The sequence below is a fragment of the Erpetoichthys calabaricus genome, chromosome 13 (genome assembly GCF_900747795.2).
Source record: "Erpetoichthys calabaricus chromosome 13, fErpCal1.3, whole genome shotgun sequence".
NCBI lineage: Eukaryota > Metazoa > Chordata > Cladistia > Polypteriformes > Polypteridae > Erpetoichthys > Erpetoichthys calabaricus.
In genome coordinates, this window is record NC_041406.2 from 62,566,600 (window position 1) to 62,581,586 (window position 14,987).

Here is a 14,987-nt window from a genome sequence, read left to right on the forward strand (position 1 = left end):
TTTTTTTTTTTTTTTTTTAAATTCTAGATGAATCAAATGAATCAATTAAATCAATTCACTTAATCAGGTAGTTCAAACGGATCAAATCACCCATCACTAATCTATCCTTTTGGTGAGAATATAACCAAAATTGCATCTGTTCTCAATTCCAGACATGCGTTCTACCTGTTGTACCCATGAGCCACACAAAGCTGCATGCCTTACTGGCTATAAATAGAAGTTGGAAACTCTAGTAACGATCGAGTTGGTGGCTTGTGACCTAGCCAATCTTTTGATATTTTCCAGCATACTCAATAGTAGTTCTTGCAGCAAACACACCTCTAAATTTAGCAGAGCTAGCGGCGGGAATTTTCACTCTCTCTTTGGGGCATCACTGACATTTTCAGTGCTAACATCAGACTCTGGAACATTGTGCATTTTTGTTTGTTTCCTTCTCATAATATAACTTCAAGGGTTTCATGCTTTTCACACCCTGCTCACATTTCCTTCTAACAGGACCTATTATAAAACTCGTAAATTCAGTATGTTAGTAGTTGATAGCCTCCTGTTAACATAACATTCAAGCAAAGATTGATTGCTATTAACAGGCCAAATTTGTGCCAAGAAAACATTCCCCACATCATCACTAGCCTAGTGGTTGTGACTAGTAAATTTTAAAGTCAATCTTACTTTCTAAACCTCATTAGGTAGACATCTGCCATTAAATCTCTATCCATATACTGCATTTGATTTCCAAATATTTTTTAAAAGTTAAATGGACTCTTACTAATAAAGTAATATGGCAATTTTGCCGTGAAAGTTATAAATATCCTTTTTTCGATGGATATGCATATTAAAATTCATGAATGCAGTATAGGGTCATTTTTATTTGGGGAAAAAAAATATTGCTAAGCTACAAAACAGGGTGGGCCAATGAGAGTAATCCCACTCTGGCCCTATACTGGCACCATACATAATATACAGAGGAAGTTGAAGGAGACAAGCAGAGAGAGAGAACATGCTTACAGGACAATAATGGCGAATAAGAATTCAAGAGATGGGTGAAGTATGAGGAAAACCATTACTGGATATAAAAAAATCCATGTGAACAATCAGCACAGAAGAATCCATCCATCCATCCATTATCCAACCCGCTATATCCTAACTACAGGGTCACGGGGGTCTGCTGGAGTCAATCCCAGCCAACACAGGGTGCAAGGCAGGAAACAAACCCTGGGCAGGGTGCACACACACACACACGCATGCACACACACACACACCAAGCACACACTAGGGACAATTTAGAATCATCAATGCACCTAACCTGCATGTCTTTGGACTGTGGGAGGAAACCGGAGTACCCGGAGGAAACCCACGCAGACACGGGGAGAACATGCAAACTCCACTCAGGGAGGACCCTGGAAGTGAACCCGAGTCTCCTAACTGCAAGGCAGTACCGCTATCCACTGCGCCACCGTGCCGCCCCACAGAAGAATCAATAGTGTCAAATTAACCTTACAGCATCAAACTAACCCTTGTAAGTGTATACACAGAAAGAGTGGACCTATGATATATACACTGTATAAACAAAGTTTAACATTAGTGATTTTGCTGTAAGCAGAGGGAAATCTGAATAGAGCTAATAAGCTGTGGTTTTAAACCTCCCCATTAGATCCTCAAATTACATCTGTAGCTATTCCTCATTGCTCGATGCAATATCACCCGTGTTCCCATTAGTCTAAACATATTCTTTCTTCCCTGTAAACCTTTGGGCATATGGATGACACCCCAATCACATACCATTCGCCAAATTCGAGAGCAGAGAGCTGGGGAGACTTCTCACAGGCTAGGCCGCAGGTCTTAAAAAAAAAAATATATATAGTATTCAGCTACAGTATAAGGTGCTCAAGCTGTATGCCTGTCAGTTCTACAGAGTGCTTCAGCACAGATTTAGACTTAAGGTGTTTCTATACTCATAGTCTGTTTGCTTTGTGCTGAATAGCAGATTATTAGTTACTTTCTTTCAATTTCCAATTAGTTTGGTTGCATTTAACAGATCAAACTTTTAAGCAAGCCAAAATGTAACAATAAACACCCCATGGGCATGTTGTGAACTTCTTTCATTGGGCAAAAACAATTTTTTCCCATAAGTGAACAACAGCTACCATTGGGCACTGCAACACTAGTTGTGCACCACGCTGCTCACGCTTTTTAAATTCTTCTATTATATTCGATTTTAAAACCATATCCTCTAGTCTTGATGTGCATGTCCAAAATAATAGTATCGTTGATTCTGTCTTAAATTTTAATTCTTCTTGTAAAACGGTTTTAGACTTGCTCCGCCCAAGATACGCTGTAATAAGGGTAGACCTGCTCCCTGGCTAAATGAAACTACGCGATCGCTGCGCCATGCCTGTCGAGCTGCTGAACGGCATTGGAAAAAAGATGGACTGATTGTTTCTAAACAGATTTTTAGGACTTCTCTATTCAACTTCCAGGCAGCCATTAAGAAATCTAAACATGATTTCTTTGCTGATTTAGTATCCCGTCATTCTAGGAATCCTAGGGTCTTATTTAATTCAATTAATGCGGCCATTCACCCTCATTCTGTGATGGGATTAAATAGCACTGTTCATTCGTGTGAGCAGTTTCTATCATTCTTTGTCAGAAAAATTGATACTGTCCACTGTGGCCCTAGAAATTTGATTCTGTTCATCTGGACAAAGTTTTTAAGTGGGAGAAATATTTCGAGACTTATCCAAGTCTCTTCCTCAGTCTCAATTGACTGCAGGTTTCCCCAACCTTATAAACAGTACCTTTGCTTAATCACAGAGACTAGCACCATTGACAAAGGGCCAGTTGATCAGTGATATGCAAATTGTCCACTGATTAGTAGACATGTGAACCATTCATAGAGGGTTGAGGAATGGCTGCAATCACAGCATTGTAAGATGGCGACAGATGTACCCTTAGGCCCCCTCCTCTGTTCAGAGATGGTCGTTCCTTTTTCACGTAAATGGCCTCCATGATTCCTCTCTCAAACCAGCGCTCCTCCCTGTCCAGGATGTGCACCTCTTCATCTTTAAAGGAGTGACCACTATCCTGTAGATGTAAATAGACTGCAGAGTCCTGGCCTGACGAGGAAGCTCTTCTGTGTTGTGACATGCGCTTAGCCAGTGGCTGCTTGGTTTCCCCGATGTACAATTCACGGCACTCCTCCTGGCACTTAACTGCGTAAACTATGTTACTCTGTTTGTGCCGTGGGACCCGATCCTTGGGATGGACCAATCTTTGGCGTAGCGTGTTTTGGGGTTTGAAAGCCACTGAGACCCGGTGTTTCGAGAAAATGCGCCTCAGCTGTTCCGATACTCCTGACACATACAGGATCACTAAAGGTTTTCGCTTAGGTCAATTGAGTCAATTGAGACTGAGGAAGAGACTTGGATAAGTCTCGAAATATTTCTCCCACTTAAAAACTTTGTCCAGATGAACAGAATCAAATTTCTAGGATTTCCTTACCTGGATTATTGAGCATGCATCGAGATATCCACTGTGGCATTGTTCAAACTGGCTATGAACTTCCTACTGTTAAACAGGGCATTGTCTTAGAATCCTTTGATCTAGTCTCACTGTCACAGTTAAAAAGAACTATTGACACCCTTAAACCAACTCTCAGCCCCCTTGATATTGTACCACCACGCCTCTTAGTGGAAGCCTTTGATGTTTTGGGTCCACCTTTACTAGCCATTATCAATGGTTCTATCAGTGAGGGGGTTGTGCCCTCATTTTTAAACATGCTGCGGTGCACCCCTGTCTAAAAAAGGCAGAATTAGATCCTGGAGTTGTAGCCAATTTTCGCCCAATTTCCCAACTCTACAAAGAATTATTTATAATCAATTGGTCGATCACCTTAACTTCAATAACTTATTTGAGATCTGGCAATCTGGCTTTAGGTGTTTTCATGGTGTTGAAGCGGCCCTCCTGAAAGTATTCAATGATATCTCTATTATTACGGATGCGGCAGTCCTTCTCCTCCTTGACCTATCCGCTGCCTTTGACACTATTGACCATGAGATATTGCTGATGTGGCTTGAACATCTTATTGGGCTTAAAGGGGCTGCTCTTAACTGGTTCAGGTCATATCTAATTGGTAGACACTTTTCTGTGACTTTAAATTCCTCTTTTTCGTCTACTGCTCCTCTTAAATGTGGTGTTCCTCAGGGTTCCATTTTGGGTCCTATTTTATCTATACATATTAATAAAAGGCAAAGCCCTCACTGACTCACTGACTGACTGACTGACTCATCACTAATTCTCGAACTTCCCGTGTAGGTGGAAGGCTGAAATTTGGCAGGCTCATTCCTTACAGCTTACTTACAAAAGTTAGGCAGGTTTCATTTCGAAATTCAAAGCGTAATGGTCATAACTGGAACATATTTTTTGTCCATACACTGTAATGGAGGAGGCGGAGTCACGTATCGCGTCATCACGCCTCCTACGTAATCACGTGAACTAAAAACAAGGAAGAGATTTACAGCACGAGTCACACGCGGGAACGAAGGTAAATGACGTTAATTTTTGACTGTCTTTTAATACTGTGTAAGCATACATATTAACACATGTGCAATTAAACGTGTGCATTTACGGGGTGATTTCTCAGGCTTAAAAGCTCACCTTTTATCAAACGCGGGAACAAAGGTAACTGACGTTGTTCACTGTCTTTTAATACTGTGTAACCATACATATTAACACATGTGCAATTAAACGTGTGCATTTACGGGTGATTTCTCAGGCTTAAAAGCTCGCCTTTTACTAAAAAGGTAAATGCAAAACTATTTTCAATCATTCTATGATCTGCTTCTCACAACTGAAGGCACCGTGGCTGATGGTAAATGACGTTAATTTTTGAGTGTCTTTTAATACTGTGTAAGCATACATATTAACACGTGCAATTAAACGTGTGCATTTACGGGGTGATTTCTCAGGCTTAAAAGCTCGCCTTTTATCAAACGCGGGAACAAAGGTAAATCACGTTCTTCACTGTCTTTTAATACTGTGTAACCATACATATTAACACATGTGCAATTAAACGTGTGCATTTACGGGGTGATTTCTCAGGCTTAAAAGCTCGCCTTTTACTAAAAAGGTAAATGCAAAACTATTTTCAATTATTCTATGATCTGCTTCTCACAACTGAAGGCACCGTGGCTGATGTTACGTCACTTCCTGTCCAACCATAAGCGTTTCCTGGTAGGTAACCGGACACTCACTTCATTCCCTTTCAGGAATCGAAGCTCTGAGGTTTTCTTTTGTTCTTAATTAAAATTTAAAAGCAATACTTCACCGCTGCTAAGCCCCTCTAGCGCTGACGTCCGAGGTTTGATTACCGTAAGCAAGTGCAGTGAGTGTGTAATTACATTCACGGCATTCGTAGTCTGATTCACAGTCTGATTGTATGGGTGGTTACCTACGAGGTAACGCTTATACTTGGCCACCAAGTCAGGTCGAAGTGATCACTCGAGTAAAGGCAGCTTCACAAAAAAACAGATCCTTAACAAACTGTTATTAGTATATTTTCCCTCAATTTAAAAACGTTTTATTTTCTTCTTAATAAAAATTTAAAAGCGGTACTTCGCCGGTGCGAAGCGCGTGGATTTGACCGACTGACACATACAGACATATTCATGAGTGCAGGTACTTTGGAAAGAAAGCACCGTGTAAACCTAAAGTTTAAATTAAGTTCATAGACCTACAAAAGGTTGCCATTCATTTGAGGCAAGATTGCTTTTCTTCTGTACAACTATACGTTGCATTCTCAAGAGTGTGTTTGCACGGCTTCAGATATATATGTATATATATATGTATGTCTATATATAAATATGTAAGCTTATAAGTACTGCCTTACTTCTCTTTAAGAAAGGAAGATGTAATGATACTTGATTTAAACGATTCCATCTCTTCCTGGGTTTGCGTAGCTTATTGTCAATATCTTTACACCTGTTTTTAACACTTATTTACTGAAACGGGCTTTCACGAAAAAAGTTACGGCTTTGCTACAGGATACACCCTCCACAAGTTAAGCAAGTAAAAATAAAATATATATTTCTGTTTTATTTAAACCTTTTAAGTTCGTATGCATAGCCCCATTTGGCTGTTTAATTTTTTTTTTTCTTTCTTCAGTAATATTTAATCTCCTTAAAGAAAAAGAACATATCCATTTTACTTTTTTGTACCTCTTTAGTAATATTTTAGTGTAAAAGGATAACCAGTATTTAAACCTTTTATGTTACTTTATACATTTATTTTACACAATGTTGAAAAATTAATGAGAAAGCTACATATTTTGGCAGCTGCTGCTTTCATTTTCAATGAAATGAAAAAAGCTCTCCAAGAGAAAACGTCAATGAAGAACAAACAGTTTGCACTATCTAAAAAGGAGAAACCCTCATTTATAAAGGTTTGCTGCAGATGACTTAACTGAAAATAAATGAATAGTTCCTATGTGTATAATACATATTTATCTATTTTACTTATGCCTTTATTCCACCAACTTACAACATCTGAGGTACAATTTGTTACATTACTTTTGTTTTTTGCAGCACAGGCAGGTGAAGTGACTTCCTCAGGGTCACACAGTGGTGTCAGTACCAGGATTTGAACTGACAAGCTCCGGGTTTACTGAAATATTACTGAAGAAAGAAAAAAAACGAAAACGGGCAAATAGGGCTATGCATACAGATGTCCATCCGTCCATTATCCAACCTGCTATATCCTAAATACAGGAGCCAATAAGTACATATGTTTATATACAGTATATATATATATATATATATATATATGTGTGTATGTATGTATATATGTATGTCTATATATATATATATATATGTAGATATGTAAATTTGTATATGTATATATATGTTTATGTGGATGTGTATATGTGTATATACGTATGTATATGTAGATATGTGTATATGTAGATATGTATATATATATGTATATGTATATATATGTTTATGTGTGTCTGTGTTTGTATATTATATATATAAAAGACAGCAACACTCATAACAATGACAACACAATTACATTGACAATCATGTTACGTTATTTTTAAAATGTTTCCTTTTTTTTTTTTCATAACCTCTTTAACACACTACTTCTCCGCTGCGAAGCGCGGGTATTTTGCTAGTTCTCTATATACCTTCTCCCTATTGGAGCTATTTTTAGAAAATGTAACATTTCTTTTCACTGCTATGCTGATGACACACAGGTTTATATTCCTGTCTGCAACTCTGCAATAAATCAACTCCACAACTGTCTTTCTGAACTTAGATCCTGGATGGCTAATAATTTTCTTAATCTGAATCAAAATAAAATGGAGGTGCTTATAGTGGGTCCATCAGCTAAAGCCCAAATTGGTCTTGGACTTCTCGGCTCTTTCTTTGTCTTTTGCAAACCTCAAATCCGCAATCTTGGTGTAATCTTTGACAGTAACCTCTCTTTTGAGAAACAAGTAAATTCTGTAGTCAAGAGCTGCTTTTTCCAGCTTTGTCTATTAGGTAAGATCAAGCTTTTTTTTTATCTTCTAGGGATCTTGAGAAAGCTACTCATGCTTTTATCTTTTCTCGCCTTGATTACTGCAACTCGCTGTATTCTGGGATTAGCAAATCCTTGATACACAGGTTACAGCTGGTCCAGAATGCTGCCACTCGCTTTCTGGTTGGGGCGAGAAAGTAGGATTCTGTTTCTCCTATTTTAGCTTCTTTACACTGGCTGCCTGTCAGTTTTCGAATAATTTTAAAATCTTGTTGCTAGTTTTTAAATCTTTACATGGGCTTGCTCCTGCCTATTTATCCGAATTGTGTGTTTTACACCAGCCATCCAGAGTGCTTAGATCTTCTGGCCCATGATTCAAACACAGAATTTAAAATTTGTGAGACAGCAACACTTACCACTGTGTCACAGCGCCATTCTGAATCCATATGGTGTACAGTTCATTGTCATAGCCATTACATGTCATCAACTGACAATATCCTCAACAATACAACACAAGTGAGGTTTGTGAACTATTTACACCAGAGTGACAGTTGAACTTAGCAAGAGATTGAATGCAAGACAAACAGCAACAGATTATGTATACAATTTTTTAACACAGTACAGTACACCTTTAGTCAAAATTATAATATTTCAGTCATGATCTTAATAAAAGGCAACTACAAGATCTGTGCTCTGCTGTGTTTGTCATCTACTGCTGCAGTAAATTAGACCTCTCTACTGAGCTATTAGTCATGGCAGCTCCATTGACTATTTTGAAACCTCTTAATTCAGTGCAGACACAGTATACTAATTTCTAAGCAGATGACACATACAAAACCTTGGATATCATCAAAAAATGAAACCATTAGCTTCTTTGACACATGAAGGACTAAATGCTGGGACTCACCAAAAATTGGGAAGTATTTTCAGAGACAAGCTTAATAATTTCTTTATCAGTAAGTCTCATTATTTCATTTTTAAGGTTGACTAAAACGTTATAAGAAACCATCTGGAAAAAGTCAGGTGTTTGAGAAACAGCTACTTAAATAATGTTTAGAAATTCAGTTACTTTATATGATTCTGAGATTGCATAAAACATGATTTGACATTGCAAAAAGATGAAACCATAGAATGTCACTGACACCACAAGTAAAGAACAATGCTTTGATGCTTACAGTTGCCAGTCAAGATACCCTGCATGTCATCTGAATGTGGAAGAAACCAGAGATAAAAAAGCATGTGGACAAAGAGAGAAGATGAAAATTCCACATGGACATTGCACAAGATTAGAAATAAATCTTCATTCCTAAAGCTTTCATCTAGTATACAGTGATTCTATACATTCACCTCTTTTCCCAATGTTGTACTGTAACTAATTTACAGTACTGGAATATTAGTAGTTACAGTGAGATGTATTGGAATATTAGTAGTTGCAGTTAGATACATTACTTTATTAATCTGGGGCTTAACTACTAAATGTCTTATAATGGTGCAGCACACTTCAAAAAAAAAAGTTTTCAAGTTGCATTAGTTTTAGTAGAATACTTTATTTGTACTGTCTATCAGTTTTTGCAAACCTGATTTCACAAAAAACATGTGCTGCTCTCTTTCCTTGAATCAAAAACTCTAGAATTTATTATGGTAAATATACATGGACATACACATTTTGAACTTTTTTCTGAAACCATCATTAAAATTATTAGTAATTTTTGTCCTTGTATTTTTAAAATTTTATAAATCCAGCTTGTTGAAGAATTCTACCAGTACTTCTGACAGGTTACACATAATTTATGTGAAAATGGCAAGGATATCAAATTAATGGGCCAATTTGAGTTTTGAAAAGATTATAGTTTTTTCAGTTCTGGGTTCCCTGAATCAAAAGACCAAACTTTCAAAAACACTGAACATGTATTACTTGAATAAAGGTGTAAGAAGGGATCACAGGGAGAACGTAAGTAACAAAGGAATACGTTCCTTTGATCCCTCGCTATATCGCGCTTCGCCTTTCGCGGCTTCACTCCATCGCAGATTTTATATGTAAGCATATTTAAATATATATCGCGGATTTTTTGCTGGTTCGCGGATTTCTGCGGACAATGGGTCTTTTAATTTCTGGTACATGCTTCCTCAGTTGGTTTGCCCAGTTGATTTCATACAAGGGACGCTATTGGCAGATGGCTGAGAAGCTAGATTGCTTACTTTTCTCTCTCTCTTGCGCTGACTATCTGTGATCCTGACGTATGGGGATTGAGCAGGGGGGCTGTTCGCACGCCTAGACGATACGGACGCTTGTCTAAAAATGCTGAAAGATTATCTTCACGTTGCTATCTTTTGTGCAGCTGCTTCCTGAAACAACATGCTGCACAGTGCTTCACATGCTTAAAAGCTCGAAGGGCACGTATTGATTTTTGACTGAAAAACAAACTCTGTCTTTCTCTCTCTCTCTCTCTCTCTCTCTCTCCCTGCTCCTGACGGAGGGGGTGTGAGCTGCCGCCTTCAACAGCTTTGTGCCGCGGTGCTTCGCATACTTATCAATTGCCTGGATGTCCCACCAGACCTGACTTTTACGGTAATGTGGCTTGGTCATTTGCCTTTCTCACATATTCTGACCACAGTACAGCTCCCCTATTCATCACCTGATTGGTCTGACATTTCCACCTCTGTGCCAGTTAATCCCGTACACCAGATAAGCAAGATGTTCATTTGTGACCATTCTGCTCCTCTTAACCCTTCAATAAATGCACATACACACTGTACAGTATGCAATGCATATCTGCATTGATATTTTATGATTTTATATGTATGAGCTTCAAAAAATCAAAATTTATACAACTGATGTTGTTCTGGAAATAAAAAAAAAAAAACATAACTATTGTAATATTACGTATGTGGTCAAGACCACTTTAATAACCCACTTACTTACGTCACTCATTTTAAGATCAGTAGGAGAGCGTGTCATATTTATTGACACTTTCAAAATGCCAGTGTAAATAAAATCCCTTATCAGTATTCAAAGCTGCTTTCTTAGAATTACGATAATGACGTCTCATTTTTGATCATTTTATTTTTTCAATGACCACTCCCAGACTGACTAAAAATTCTACATCTAAATAGCTATTCTATTCCCCTCACATTGACTTCTCTATTGAAAAGAGACAGAGAAACAAAAACTCACATTCAGTCATTTATTTGCCCCAAAACAGCAAACTGAATCATACTAATGAATCAAATATGAATATTATCTAGTGAACTTTAAAATTTAATTGCGCGAAATGCCTTACCATCAATATAGAAAAAAAAACCTTCAATGAAACCACTCTGCTTTATTATATGAGTAATGGTGCCATATTAGCTCTTACTACACAGAATGCAATTGATTCAAAGTTAATCAAGCAGATAATGTTAATTTCTGACAATTAATGACTTACACAGTTTTAAAGTAATCTTCCTCCAACAACTGTAGTGTTAACCAATTTCTACGACCACAGATGACAGTGACATTTCAGTGTGGTGGTTTACATTTTGGTTCAAATGATGTGTTTTAAAAATACACAAAATACAAATACAATAGTTGACAAATTAAAGGAAATGCCTACTTAAAAGTGTTTTATTAAAGTGCTTAAACAATGGCAGAAAAATGCACCTCACACTGCCACACAAAGCAATCAAAGCCTTCTTTTGGAGAGTATCACACATGTATTTTCCATCTTATTAAGGATAGCAGATGTTGTTTCAAATGATCTGTAAACCACACTGAGTTCTTTGCCACACTTTACCCATAAAAGTGCATGTTTAGGTGTGATAAGGGGGTTATGTACCCAGGGCCAGCGCCACCATTAAGGCGTATTAGGCATTTGCCTAGGGCACAGATATAAGGTGGGGTGGGGATGGGGGTGGCGGTGGGGACCCAGTCGCACAGGTTAGCTACCGAACAGTCAGTAGATGCACTAATAAGCTTAGCCGAGGGCGCACTACAAACTTCACCACACTATTCCTCTCTGTGAAGCTTTTTTTTTTTTTTTAATTAAAATCCTGCTCTTTTCTTAGGTATACGGTTGCAGTCAAATGATCCTGCTTCTCTGTTTGACCTTGTAAGGCATGATTCAATGCTTAGACATCACAGTCATAACTTTTGATCATTTTTCCACAATTGGCCCTAGCTGATCAACTCTTTCGCTAAAAACCTCCATGCCAGCATCTGCTGAATTTAGTTATTCTTCCTTGTGAAATGGCCACATTTAAGCACTTTCTGGCACTGAGGCTTCAGCGAAGATATGCCTTAACAGTCAACACTCTCTCAGACTCTGTGAGGTCACTGTTCTGGGCTATGTCAGCCAGCATTCTGAGCTACTGGCTCTATCCAGCATTTTGCATATTATCTAAAGCACAAAGAGATTTTAATTATGTTATACCAATGAAGTGAAATTCAACTTGTGCAGGATATATAAGATACATTTGTTTGTTATACTAAGGGAAAATATAGAAAAGCATTGTGATGTCTTAGTTATACACAAAGAATACAGCAATGAATCCATTTGTATAAATAGCAACTAACCCCAAAATTTAATATTATTCTTTATCATAAACCTTGACCTGTTAAAATATATGCTCTTTATGTATGAATTAATCATCTATTTTCTGAACTCTCTTTTCAATAAAAGAGAAACCAGCTCGTCACCTAATGGTAGTTCAGTGCATTTTATAATCCTGCATACATCTATTCCCAGAATTATGAAGTCGATTTAGTGAGTCTTAATACTTGGGAAAAATTAGAAATCTCAAAGCAAATATACAAAGATGTCAAAAAACACAACTTGCACAAACAGTCAACCCAACCATGCATCAGTCCAAGGCAAAGGTACTGATAAGTGGCAGCTTCACCCACTGTATAGTCCTGCTGTGTTTTTCTATTGTTGTATTAAAAAATAACCTAAAATTTAAGTAGAAATATCAAATAGATATACACTCACTGGGTGAATTATTAGGAACACCTATACACCTGCTTTTCCATGCAATTATCTAATTAGCTAATTATATGGCAGCAGCACAATGCATAATGCACCATGTCACAAAGCAAACGTCATTTCAATCTGATTTCATGAAAATGACAGTTAGTTCGGTGTACTTCACCAGATCTGAATCAAATTGAATAATTTTGGAATATGGAAGAACAGGAGAGTCACGGCATGAATGTGCAACTGAGGAATCTGCAGAAACTGCATGATGCAATCATGTCAACATGGACCAGAATCTCAAAGGAATGTTTCCAACATCTTGTGAAATCTATGTCATGAAGAACTGGGGCTGTTTAAAGACCATAAGGAGGCCCAATCTAGTATTAGTATAGGCTCCTTAATAATTTGCTCAGTGAGTGTATAAATATTACCTAAACCAACTCCACACCCAAGTCCTGGCTCTCCAAGGACAGCTGATCTTTGGCCTGCTTGGTTAAGTCCCTCAGTGAACTATACGGACATCATCCATTTAACTCTGGCCAAGTTCACACCCTCTTGAATTCTCTCTTTAATTAACTTTTCCATACAGTAATTAAGGGGTTTCAGTCTTTTGCCTGTATGACGTCAGTTATTATTTCAGTCCATGATTTAAAAATGTACGCCAGGCACAAGTGAAGCTCCCTCCTGCAGGCAATGTAAATGTGAGCCATAAGACCTGACCATATTTCCTTCTTGTTATTTGTCCACTGAAATACATCTGTAGTTTAATCACTAAAAGTGCCTGATGCAAAAAATGTGTTATATTTCGAGTTTATTTAAAATTTCCAAATCACAGTATACGCCGTTTATAGATAAAATAAAATAAAAATGAATTCCAGGAAAAATATTTATAGATGTAAGTTTAAAAAAAAAAAAATCAACCACAAAGCAAATAATATACATATATATATACACTAAAAATAACATGCATTTTGTGTCTATTTAACTGAGTACTGACCAAGAGTTTTAAAATTAAACAAAAAAAATGTTAAGTTTTGTTACGTTCTCAAGAACATGTCAGTCAAATGAGCTCGCCCAATTTGAGAAGGCTCAATCTGTATATCAGCGCCCATCTATGCAAAACACTTCCTCAAATGTCCAATGAAGTGAAGGCCACGCCCCCAATTTGGTACTGTCCCTCCCATATTAGGAAACGGACAGGGATTCGCTGCGTCCCAGCATTGATCCCTTTAGGTAGTAAGAAATTAGGGCATTTAGTGCATTATTTTTAACTGTCAGCGTTCATATCATGCGTCTTCTTTTTCCATAGTATTATTTCTAGTCAGTCTTGCCGTAAAAATGTTTATCATATTATTTACAAACATATGGTATCTTGGAAAGTAGCCCTAATGGCTACATTGTCAGACAAAATCTGCCCTTTAAAAATACAATCGCTTAAACCGAATCAATAAATATATTCTAGAATATATAATATGTTTGCATTAATGCAATATCTACATACCTCCGGTATATAATCTGCAGTATCACGTTCGGCCGCTCCTCCCTCTGCGGTGATCTGCAAAGAAAACGATGCTCATTTACAAAACCGTCCAGACTCCTTTCCCTACTGAGCAGACGCTTTATTGTCTGTCCGTATGAACCGGGATTCGTCCATAATTACAGTACCTGTGGGTACGCTGCTTTTTAAGGTTTGAGACAGCAGTTCTCCAAGATCTGAGAGCTACCGGCTACACTATTGTGATATACAGGAAATCCCACCCTCAAAATCCATTTTATTCTCCGTCTCTCTCCAAATCCCCCTATTCGAGTCTCTGCTGACTACAATACGTCAGCCCCCAGAAAAGCGATTGGTGACTAACAGCCTAACGCACGCACTGTCAGCGTCCGCGATGCGTTCTCCACATGTACATAAATAAGGAGGAATAGTTTATGATGGGCTTTCCTGAAAGAATCAGTTATGACAAAAAGATCTTAATGGTTTGTGCCACTAGATCATTACATTAAGTAAATGAGGCAAAAATCAATATATTCCTTCGACAAATATAAGAATATGAAATACTGTCCAACAATAGTCACTTATAAATATTACTGAGATTAATATTATCAAGTCTGTACTAAGGTCTTTTAGACAGACAGACATACAGATAGATCTGCAAAACTCCAGGTCTTTTGCAAATATTTATCATTACCAATAACAATTAGTGTACTTCCATTAAAAAAACATAAGTAAGCGGAGTTAAAATGTCAAGAATTTCATATACAGCAGTTGCTGCATTTTTAGTCAACTTTTCAGTGTCAAAGCACTGGCCAAATGGTGATCCCAAAGTTGTGGGGGTATTCTTACTGGAGGGGTGCAACAGAAATGTCACAATCAGAATTAAAATGTGTTTCTGTCACCTTTTCTTTTTCATTGGGCAGGGCTGGGGTGGCATATCAGTTTGGTCCACAAATTATGTCAAAAGAAGAAACTAAGACAGGAAAAACTGCATTCAAATATGAGCATGGTGTTTTTATTTAAGT

General features: G+C 37.6%; 1 protein-coding gene across 5 annotated transcripts in view; it reads right to left on the minus strand.

Annotated features, from left to right (window-relative positions):
- Positions 1-14,344, minus strand: part of LOC114663371 (cytoplasmic dynein 1 intermediate chain 1) — a 468,822-nt gene extending 454,478 nt beyond the window's left edge. Inside the window, exons 1-2 of one of the 5 annotated variants that reach the window (XM_051935825.1) lie at positions 14,133-14,344; positions 13,969-14,022 (exon numbers count right to left, since the gene is read on the minus strand). The gene's annotated coding sequence lies outside the window, so the exon portion shown is untranslated. Of the gene's footprint in view, positions 1-13,968 lie in introns of all 5 variants that reach the window. The other 4 variants (XM_051935823.1, XM_051935826.1, XM_051935824.1 and 1 more) reach the window with 4 other exon arrangements.
- Between the last annotated feature and the right edge of the window lie 643 nt (positions 14,345-14,987).